Consider the following 11,622-nt stretch of genomic DNA (forward strand, 5'->3'; position numbering starts at 1 on the left):
ATGGATCATTGTAACATGGCCCAAACTCAATGGATACTTCTGGAATATATATATATATATATATATATATTAAAAATAAAAATAAAAAAACAATACACCCGGATGTGGTGTGTCAAACCTTGTGTGTGGGGTGGCATTGTTTTGAGGATGCATTTCAGACTTCTATAACCCCCATTTGTGGGGTGGCAGTGTATTGAGGATACTTACAATTTATAAAATAAAGGAAATATGCAGTTAATTTTAGATTTTTTGTATTTATAAAATTATTTAAAAAAAAAGAAAAAAGAAAAAAAAAAAGAAAAAAAAAAGAGTCTAATGATTGCAAGATCTTTCTTAAAGTGGAATGCTGCAATGGCCCACCTACAAGTGGCAGATGCAAGTGCCCCATGTGCAAAGGTGGCACATATGAGTGAGATCCGGGAGGTAAATAATTGGAGTGCAACTTGGGATGGGTTAACCCAAACCTAATTGGCATCATCCAAACTTTAGGTTGGGTTGGGTTCATGGCAAGTTGGGCTTGGGTGTTGAAAATTCTCAACCCAAGCCAAGTTAGATTCGGTTTGGGTTAAGGCCCATGGCAACTTAATTAAATCTAAATCTGAACTTATATGAAGTATATGTAATGCAGGGGCATTTCACATCAGGATCAACTGGGGTAGCCCGTGGGATGCAGGGACACACTCGGGATGGGCAACCCATGTGATTTGGGGCCCATGAGCCCACAAGGGGGTTCAGCCAAGGTCCTAATCCATGAGATGTGAGGCCTGGGCTAATAGATAAATAGATTAATTCGCTATACTCTAACAGTTTGAGCTTTTAGAGCAAGTGGTTTTTATTGATCGAGTACCTTTAATCTAGTGCAGAGAAGTTCTATTTAGGTTTGGCCAAATTATTGTCCAGTCCAACCAAATTTGGGGTGGCTTCTTCGGTTACTCGTTGTCCACTTTTGCACATTTTCAGTTTGACTGCATGTGTATGAGTCGGTACTTACTTTTTTATCCGACCAACATTCCAATCGATTTGACCAATGGAATGCATAAGTGCATAAGTGCAAGTTTTATTTTCTAATTAGGTACAAAAATGTATAATACTCTTGTAATCAGGATTACAGTTAGTAAAATGTAGAGCTCGAGAGCCAAAGAGGTTTTTTTAAGGAAAAGTTAGGTTTTCTACTCTAAGTTGTTTCATCCCTTGTAACCTTCTCTTTCATTATAGTGGATTGATCGTTGCTTTATGCCATGATTTATTTTTATTTTTGTTTTTTTTGCAAGGGTTTTTTATGTAAAAATCTTGTCTATTATCTATGTTTGCTTGGATTCTATTTTCTCTATTATATTCTTTGATTTGATCTGAGATTGCTTCCACGCCCAACAAGTAGTATTAAAGCTTGCTGTGACTCAACGAGTGGTAATAGAGTCTAAGGTTGGGGTAATAGATTGAATTTGAAAACATGGCATCGAAGGGATTGAATATGAAATTCGAAATAGAGAAGTTCACAAGAAAAATAATAATTTTAAACTATAAAGGTTGAAAATGAAAGCCCTCCTAGTTTAGTAAGGGTTATAGCATGCACTCCTTGGGAAAGCGCATCATCATGAATCTATGAACAATGGGGATTAGGATAAACTTGACTAGAGAGCAATTAACATAATTCAATTGTGCTTGGCCAATGAAATTCTTTATAATGTCATCGATGAGACGACTACCGTAGGCTTATGGGCAAAGTTGGAGAGCATCTACATAACAAAGTCACTCACCAATGGTCTATGTCTAAAGAGACAGTTTTACACTCTGAAGATGATGGAAGGGTCGGATCTCTCTACGTACATTAACGTCTTCAACAATCTAGTTTGCAAGTTAACAAGCATGAGAGTGAAGATCGATGAAGAGAACAAAGCCCTTATTTTGTTGACATCTTTCCCATAGTCATATAAGTATCTAGTTGATACTCTTTGCTATGGTAAGGATACCTTGGACATCAAGACCGTTAGCTCATCCCTTCAGTTGGAAGGTACTTATACATATGCATTGTTTGCTTGAGGAAGATCATGTAAGCAAGAGAATGGGAACTTGCAATCCAGATCCAAGTCGAAAGGGAAAGGCACGTTGAAGTGTTAGAATTGCCGGAGAATGGGACGTATAAAGAAGGACTAATAATAACTCAAAATTCAAAAGGAGAAGAAATCAAATAATTCGCTAAAGGAAGCTAATTTAATGAAATCTAGTGAAGGATCCAATGGTTGTGACGTGTTGTTAGTGTTTAAGATCAGTCGCTTTTATTATGAGTAAATTTTGTATACAGGAGCATTGTATATGTGTCTTAATCAGAGTTGGTAGCAAGTATGATGGTGGTTTGTTTCTTATGGGCAATGATCATGGCTGTAAAATGGTCAGAATTGGTTCGGTTCATAATAGAATGTTTAATGGGATGGAGCGTACTCTAACTAATATGAGGCACATTTCAAATTTAAAGAAGAATCTTATATCTCTGGGAGCTCTAAATGCACTCGGGTACAAGTTCACTGATTATGAAGGTATCTTGAATGTTTTCAAATGGGTACTCACAATTATGAAAGCACATAAGAGCAGAGATCTTTAGAAGTTGATCAGAAATGCTTACAAATGTTCATCATCACTTTATTTGGTAGATGTTAGAGGAAGGGATGTCACTCTTAAGATAATTCACACTAATGAGAATCCGACGGACATGCTTACGAACATTATTTCTATAAAAAAAGTTCAAGTTTTACTCGACTTCCTTGGACTTGAAAAAGAAGAAATGAATATAGAGTCTGTATGAAGCGATAATGGCGTTATTTAGAAAATGATAAGAGATGGTGGCAACAACTCGGAGCATTAAAGCCACGCTAGAGATTATTGATCAAGAGACTTTAATCTAGTGCAGAGAAGCCTTGTCTAGGTTCGACAAAATTCTTGTCCAGTCGAACTGAATTAGGGGTGGATTCTCTGGTTGTTCGTTTGACCGGATGTGTATGGATTGGTTCCTTTCAGTTTGACCGAATTAGTGGTGGATTCTTGGTTTGACTAGATGTATGTAAATTGGTTCCTTTCAGTCCGACCAAAAAGTGCAATCGGTTCGACCGATGGAATGCATAGCTGCATAAGTGTGGGTTTGTTTTCTAATCAGGTACAAAAGTGTATAAATACTCTTGTAATTGCGATTAGGGTTAGTAAAATATAGAGCTTGAGATCCAAAGAGAATTTTTTTGAGGAAAGTTAAAGTTTCTAATGTAAGTTATTCCACCTCTTCTAATTTTTTTCCTAATTATAATGAATTAATTGTCACTTTGTGCCCTAGTTTTTTTTCTCACAAGGGTTTTTGAAGTAAAAAACACTGGCTCATTCTTTATGCTTGCTTGGATTTTACTTTCTTATTGCATTGTTTGATTTGATCTAAGGTTGCTTGTACACCCAACAAATGATATTAAAGCTAGTGATTCAATAGCTTTGGTGGTACATATTTATTTAATATGTAATTTGATTGGATGGTTTTTTATTTTATGTTTTTTGAATCTTTATTTTTTATAAGTTTTTTAAATATTTTATGTATTAATTTACTAATTACAAGTATTAACCTAATCAAACCCGCCCCAACCTGAATTTGAATTTGTAATAGGTTTGAGTATGTGGTAACATCGACCTAACCTCTCCCAATCTGTATTTGTGTCAGGGTTAAGTTTTTTGTTGCTTGGGTACGGGTTTGGTTAGGTAACTTGGGTTGGCTCTAGGATTATGCTGCTCTCCAGAATTTTGGGAACAGTTCATATGTAAAGCATATGAACTGTGTTTGGCCAGTTCTAATGCCAGGCTACAAATAGCCTTCTCTCATCTCTTAACTTGTCTGATAATAATCATAAGATCCAAAAGCATTTCTCGATAATATATAATGAATCCTGAGAATTTTTCCAATATTGAAATTGATCATATTACAATATTACATTTTCCAAACGCGGCATTATCAGAAGCCATTTCTTCCAAGGCAAAGGGTAATATGGTAATTGACCATGGGATACATTATATAGTTTGGGGCAGTACAACCTTGATGGTCAAACTTTTTTTTAATATGGTGGTGATTCATTTACCATACAACCCATACTCCCCAAGTGGCGAGTCCCATTGATGTCAGAGCAAAACACAAAACTCACACTGATCAGACGATCTTAACCCTCTGATTTCTCAATCTGAAATTAGGTTTCCAACCATCTTCTTTTTCAACCATCCATTCTGTAGATATTGTTTGATTAGTGTGATTTTCAGGAAGTAATACATCCACAAGGAGTCTGATGATTTGGACGGTCTAGATTGATGTAGATGAATGCCTAACATGGAGGGTGGATAATCACCACCATTTAGAAAATGGTGATGAACATTCACCATAGTGCTGTACTAGAGCTTTAGTGGGGAAACTGAGGCAGTCAAGACGATCTTAGAGATGTGAGAGCTTCGCCCTCTTTAAGAAGAGCACTCCCAAAAGGTTGCAGACTGAAAAGGAGAGAGTGAAGGAAAGAAGGATGGTTTCCAGGGAGCAAAAGAGAGCTGGTTTTGTATGAGAAGCTGCAGCTGCTTCGCTCTATTACTAACTCTAACGCAGTAATGCCTCAATTTCATACATAGATATGTATATATTATTTTTAAAGAAAAGGGAGCAGTGCTTTCATTGGCTTTGGTTCTCTCCTCTTTTATTCTCTATCTGCTTATGTTGGGATATGGCTGCCTTCTATTTCTTAAGTGATTTGTTTTCTTTCTTGTGGAGAATTCAAGTTTATGCTCTCTCTCTCTCTCTCTCTCTCTCTCTCTCTCTCTCTCTCTCTCTCTCTCTCTCTCTCTCCATCCATCTATACTGTATTCATACTTTCATTGGCTTTGGCTACTTCTTTCCTTCTGTTTTTTTTTTCTTTTTTTTTTTTTTAACCTTTTTTTGATAAGCTGCAAATTTTATTAAATTAAAGAAAGACCCACAAAGGATAATCAATCATTCATTTTTTTTAAACCCAAAATAATAAAAAGAGCAAATAATATCTACAAAGAGGAAATAGCTATAGAGATCAGGAAATTGATACCATGTCATTCGTTCATCACACATAACACGAAAATCTTCCAATTTATGGCCATGGAGGTTTCGTCCTTCAATATTGATGTTTGAAATATGATCTATCAAAAAAAAAAAAAGATCTCGCAGTAAGTCAGCCGGAAAAGCTTAGGAGGTTTGCTTTTGGTCACATATATTCTCTCATTATTCATTAAATTTCACTGAAATCCTTGCTCTAATGGCTTTGTTAGCTTCTCTCAATTGTCTCTAAACATTAATATTCAGGTATGATTGTAAAGGGAAAAAATGATTATAAAGATTCTTTTTCTCAACACTTTCCTCTTCATTCTCCTAACCTCTTCTCTTACTTCCTCTATATATATCTACTTTGGGTTATATGACTCTCTCTCTCTCTCTCTCTCTCTCTCTCTCTCTCTCTCTCTCTCTCTCTCTCTCTCTCTCTCTCTCTCTCTCTCTCTCTCTCTCCAAGTGTTTGAAGACATCTTTTCATCATTCATTTCATGGCTAGTTGTGTTGCCATTGTATACTCTTTTTTCTCCCTAACTAAAATATCAGTCCTTCCGAAAAAAATGAATGAAGAGAACAGAAATTCAAGTTATTCCCTCTCCATTGAATTTAAATTTCAATATTTAAAAGAAATTTCAGATCACTCATGCTATTTGGCGACCAAATATTTCTGCGAAACCAATTCATTCTGTTAATACACATGTGTTTGCATTTGAATACACTTAAGAACATTAGAATTAAATTACAATTTCTTGTGGGTCTTCTTAATTATTTTAAATGCATGCAACAAATCATAATATTGTTTGGGAATCGATATCTACATCTAACTCCTTTTCTATTTTTGGCAATACAACAATACATCTTTCTACCAACCAAGAGTAGAAAGGAAGGCTGTAACCATCTATAAGTTTGGGTGGTTTCTTTATTTTCGTACATTATAAGGTCTAAATGCTTCTATTTTCTATTATTTTTCATCTATTGCAGTTAAGTAAAGCCTCAATCATAGTAGATGCAACCAAATACATAAAAGAGCTGAAGAAGAAGGTTGAGAGACTGAATCAAGACATTGCATTTGAACAGAATTCTACACAAGAAGACCCATTGGATATGGTACAACACTACCTTTCACCTTTTGTATTCTATATTGGAAAAGATTTTGTCTGCGCAGTGTGCACAAAGAGTCCGTGTGCACATATCTCCACTACCAGACGAAAGTTGGCGGGAACCCCACAACATACTTCAATGTAGAACTTTCAAAAATCACCTTTTGAATTCTGCAAAAGATTCCCGCTCGCCATCCCTGGATGGTTAAAAGATATGTGCGCACCGAGAGTCGATGAGACCGTGTGCACTGAAGTAATTCTCTTGTTCTGATTATCTTGTTTTGCATTTTGTCATTTTCAGAAGGTTACAGTTGAAACCCTAGAAAAGGGTTTTCTGGTAAATGTATTTTCAGAGAAGAGTTCTCCTGGTTTGCTGGTCTCTATATTGGAAGCTTTTGAGGAGTTGGGTCTTAATGTGATAGAGGCTAATGCTTCTTGCTCAGACACTTTCCATCTTGAAGCTGTGGGAGGAGAAGTAAGACAAATGAAATTTTCTTTTTTCTATAAGTTCTACACACACCACACATGTGCATGCTCACACACATGCTCACACTCACACATACACATACACACGTGTCCACGTGCATTATGAACTTTGTTTATAACCCCAAAATCATTCCAAAGTCATGAGTTATCAGAAATAAGATAATCCTAGGCTCTTTACATATATTAATAAATTAGGGTTTCCATTAGTATTTACATTCTAATGCATGGCCCACCTTCGGAGATGATATAGTTCATTCAGGTGAATTTGGAGACATGGAATGCCTGATCAATAGATTTAGACCGTCTATTTGTTCGAGCTGGTTCTCATGAGCCATGCATTGATCAAAAACTGCAGTGATTGGGTGATTATTCAGAACAGTACTAGGTAACCCAAGCTTACTGCAATTCAATCGATGATTTGTATTGGTGATTAGACTTCTTTTGGAAGATGGTTCAAACCATCCATTTTGTAGCATTGATCAGTTTGAATTTTGCATGGTGGCCCATGAATGAATCAGTGGTTTAGATCCATTTATTGGATCGTCCACATGTCCAAATATAACCCAATGCACTATGCAATTCTCTATCATGGTAAGTCACAGTACATTGAGTTTCATTTATACAATTTGTTAACTCAATCAAGTGATTTGGAGCATCTATTAATAGTTCCACCCCGCTCTCGTGAGTCACTAACCAAAATCACATCAATTGAGTATCATGGGGAATGATCACATACGTTAAACATGATAGGGCCCATACGTGATGTGTATGTGGAATCCAAACCGTACATCTGGTTCACCTTCTCATATTCACCGTACATACCAAGAATCATCCTAATAAAAAACTAACTTAGGACATTCCAAAGGGAGAAATGTACATTCACACCAAAAACCCATATCATCTGGTGTGGTTAATATGAGCTTCAGAATAGCCTTATTTTTACTGTGTCCATTTATCCTGATTGATAACACGTGATGAGTGGGTTAGATGGTATATACAAAACACAGTGGGACCTACATTCCATCTGGAAGTTTCTATGGTGTGTGTCACCCTCGAATTGTTCCCTTTGGTGTGGCCCACATTAGTTATGGATCAAGTTGTATTTTAGGATCTAGGCCTAACATGGGTGGTACATTTAATGGACGGCTTGGATGGCACTAAGTCATCATGGTGGGCCCTACACAGATCAAATTTTGAACCATATCTGTTCATTTCACATCGCATCATATACATCCAAATGCTACCCTTTTTTAATGTATGTTTTACTAGATCTACATGGAACGGTTAGTATGATCTGATCGTAAGGATTCTTGGGAACCATATGCAACCCACGATGAGCTGATTGCATGGATAGTTGGTGTTCTTCTCACCAATTAAAGGACATTAATCAGCGTGCTTTTCTCATGGTGGCCCATTACTCAGTTGATGGTTTAGATCTATTAATTGGATCAACCACAATTGCAAATTTGAGTCAATGCACTAACTCCTAGTGCATTTACTCGAAGATCTCAGTCCTTTGACCAATCGAACGGACGGTATATGTTGTTTATTAGACTTCATTTTTCTTTATAAATGCTTTGTACCATTATTTTGTAGGGCATCGATTAGTTTGATTTTTTGTATGGGTGGGTAACGACTAAACGGATGGTCTAGATGAATGGATTGGATCGTCCACATGTCCTAATGTGACTCAATGCACGATAACACTACTTGTGTGTGTTGTGGAAGCGGCACCACATAGATATTCATGTACTCCCTATTGTCAGAAGCTATGTGGGGCCCACATGGATTCTCTTGACAAATCCACTCCGTCCATCAGTTTTGAAAGACCAAAATTGGATAGGAATATAAAAATAAGGCATATACGAAACTCATGTGACCCATACCACAGGAAAAAATGGAGATTGAACGCCTACCATTGGAAACTTTCTGAGGGCCACAGGAGCTTTCTCTCAGAATAATATTTGTGCATGCAGTTTATCTGAGTGGTAATATCCATATGAACTGTTTGGATGACATATAAACATTATCATCAGCTCCGGGAAGGTTTCAGTGGTGGATGTTTCCATTCCTATTGTCTCGTTTGGTGTGGCCCACCTTAGTTTTAGATATGCCTTATTTTTAAATTCATGTCCTATTATGGTCTTGCAAAATGGATGGAAAGATTGGATTTTTCACGTGCATATCTGTGGGGCCCACGCAACTTCTGACGACAGCAGGGGCATAAGAATATCTTTGTAACCAGGGCAGGGCTACATTACCGCCCGGGCAGGGCTCTGTGGGGCCCAACGTGAAGTAATTGTTTTATCCACGCGGTTCATCGATTTTCTCACATCATTTTAAGGCATAAGCCTAAAAATGAAGCAGGTCCACAGCTCCAGTGGACCACACCAAAGGAAGCTGCAGTGATAATGACACCCACCGTTGAAATTCTAAAGGCCACTGTGATGTTTTTTTACCATCCAACCTATTCATGATGTCATGTAGACGTGGATGAAGTGAAAGCACAAATATCGGCTTGATCCGAAACTTCTCCAACTCCCAAATGTTTTTAACGGTGGACTTTCAATCCCCCCTTTGTGGTCCACTTGAGCCTTGGACCTGCCTCAATTTTTGGATCATACCTTAAAATGATCTGATAAAAACGATGTACAGCGTGGATAAAACACTTACATCACGGTGGGTCCCACAGATCCCTGCCGTGTGAGGGAGTGTACTTGTGCAAATGGAAATGGAATTTGATATGATCTGGTGCCCATCATACCACAATACAGTACGGGGTGGGTTTTCACTTCCTGATTGCATCTTAGATGATAATCCAAACCATTCATATTTTGGATCGTGGAACCGATGATTGTGTTTGAAGATGGATTTGAAATATTGAAATGTAAAGTTTGAGTGGATCATATTCAAATCCATGAGTGAAAGGTTGATAAGGTCATATCTAGCTTCTATGAGAACATAAACGGTTCAAATCATTATCTAAGATGCAATCTGGCATGAAAATTCACCCCATGTGATGATGAGGTAAAAGGGACCGTATCCTATCAAAACCTTATTCAAATTGATAGTTTTTACCTTTGTAGGGTGGAAATTAGTTGTATGGGAGATGGATCGTCCAACAATCGACTGGGGCCATCCATCTTATTTAAACCACCTTTCACGGGTAAAAGAGCCAAATTTTGCAGTAATTAAAGTATCCTAACCATTCAATGTGCCTGTAAACTAGATTATCTAAATTAATTATTTTATAGAAAATGTTTTTAAAAAAAAAAATCAAACCAGATTGTGCATAAATGGACAATTATGACAGAAAGAGCCACTAGTTGGATGGTTAGCATCATCTGATGAGTGAGATTTTTTACTTATAGGGTTTAAAGAGTGGAATAGATGTGATGAACGGTCCATATCAATGTGTTTAACTTTCCTTCCCATAGCACGCTGGAAACTAGTTGCATGGTATATCATTCCGATATACCCGTCTGTTTATTTAGGATGCATCTGAGTCGATAAGCCAGAGCACAACTTCAATGTACCCCGATCCACCGAGATTTGGTGTGCACAGTAGGCCTGGGACCGTCTGTTTAATTATCAAAAGTCCGTTTTAATCTATCTGGACCGTCCATTGGGTACATCAACATTATAGGTGCTACCTTCCATTGGTCACACTGATCAGATGATCCAATCAATCTATCTGGATCGTCCACTACGTACATCCAACATTACACATGCTAATTTTCGTGGCTCACACCAGTCCGATGATCTAATCCGTCCTTCGTTTGGTCTTATTCTCACAACCATCCGTTATCCAAACCATGAATAGGATGGTTAGGAATGCCTCAAAAAAGTGAATCCTTCAAATCATAAGAGATCTATGATCAGCCCCAACAAATGGATGGATCAAATTTCTGATTGGACCTATACTTAAATAAACAATCTTGACCGTCCATGTTAGAGGCTATTGGTCAGATGGTTAATATTATCGGATATGTGTGATTTCAGTGTGGTAGCTTGTGGAATGTGTGTTGGACCTAATGAACGGTGCTGATTGATCAATTGGACTGTGTAACCGTAATGCACACTAGTGCACACAATCTTTCTTTCTTTCATTTTCGCCATATGCTAATGTTGTATAATTACTTATGCATGATCAGGAACAAGATGAAAGCTTAGATGCACAGGTGGTGAAACAAGCAGTGTTGCAAGCTATCAAGAACTGCAGTGGGAGTGGTGACCAAGAATGAAAGTGGGCCATCATCTCCATCCAACCCTTCTTTTTTTTATTCCTCCTTCCTTTTAATCTTTTTGTTCTACGGCTGGTAAAACACTTCAATGAAGGTGCGTCTTTGTTATTTATGTAATTAAGTCGAATTTTATGATTAGCAATTGAATGCCGTCGAAATCAGAGGATGATGGTGTGGCCCACGTAATGTGTGGAGCAGCCTGATATCCGAGACATGTGATCCTTATGGTGGGGTCCACCAGTTGTATAGCTTAGATGTTCTAAAGCAAGTTAGACTTTGGCTCGAAAGATGGAACTGCATGTTACGAGATCTTACCATCCACGTGATAGTGAAGAGAAGCTAATTTACACATGGGATAGATGTACTCAATCCTTGCCGTACAAATCGTGGGGCTTATTACGATCAGATAACAATAATAATAATTGAATCGGACTAATATCATCAACTCTAGTTATTCCAGAGTTATGTTAAATCTAATTTGGAAGGAGAAATGCTCACCTACACACCAGTTCTCGGGAGAACTCGTGAGAAGTTTTTCACAACTCATCACACGTGATGTGGGCTAAAAATCTGAACCGTCCATGAGATGCAGCACCCCATGAAACCCGTGGACTTGACTTTCGCTCTGATCTAAAACTTTGTTGGGCCATAAAAAAGGAAACTGTTTCCTCCCTTGATTTGTCTCTCTCTTTTTCCATGGCCCACCAAAGTT

General features: G+C 37.6%; 1 pseudogene; it reads left to right on the top strand.

Annotated features, from left to right (window-relative positions):
- The first annotated feature begins 4,463 nt into the window (after window positions 1–4,463).
- LOC131253538 (uncharacterized) lies at window positions 4,464–11,219 on the top strand (annotated as a pseudogene).
- Window positions 11,220–11,622: the final 403 nt, after the last annotated feature.

The sequence above is a fragment of the Magnolia sinica genome, chromosome 8 (genome assembly GCF_029962835.1).
Source record: "Magnolia sinica isolate HGM2019 chromosome 8, MsV1, whole genome shotgun sequence".
In the NCBI taxonomy this organism is placed as follows: Eukaryota; Viridiplantae; Streptophyta; class Magnoliopsida; order Magnoliales; family Magnoliaceae; genus Magnolia; species Magnolia sinica.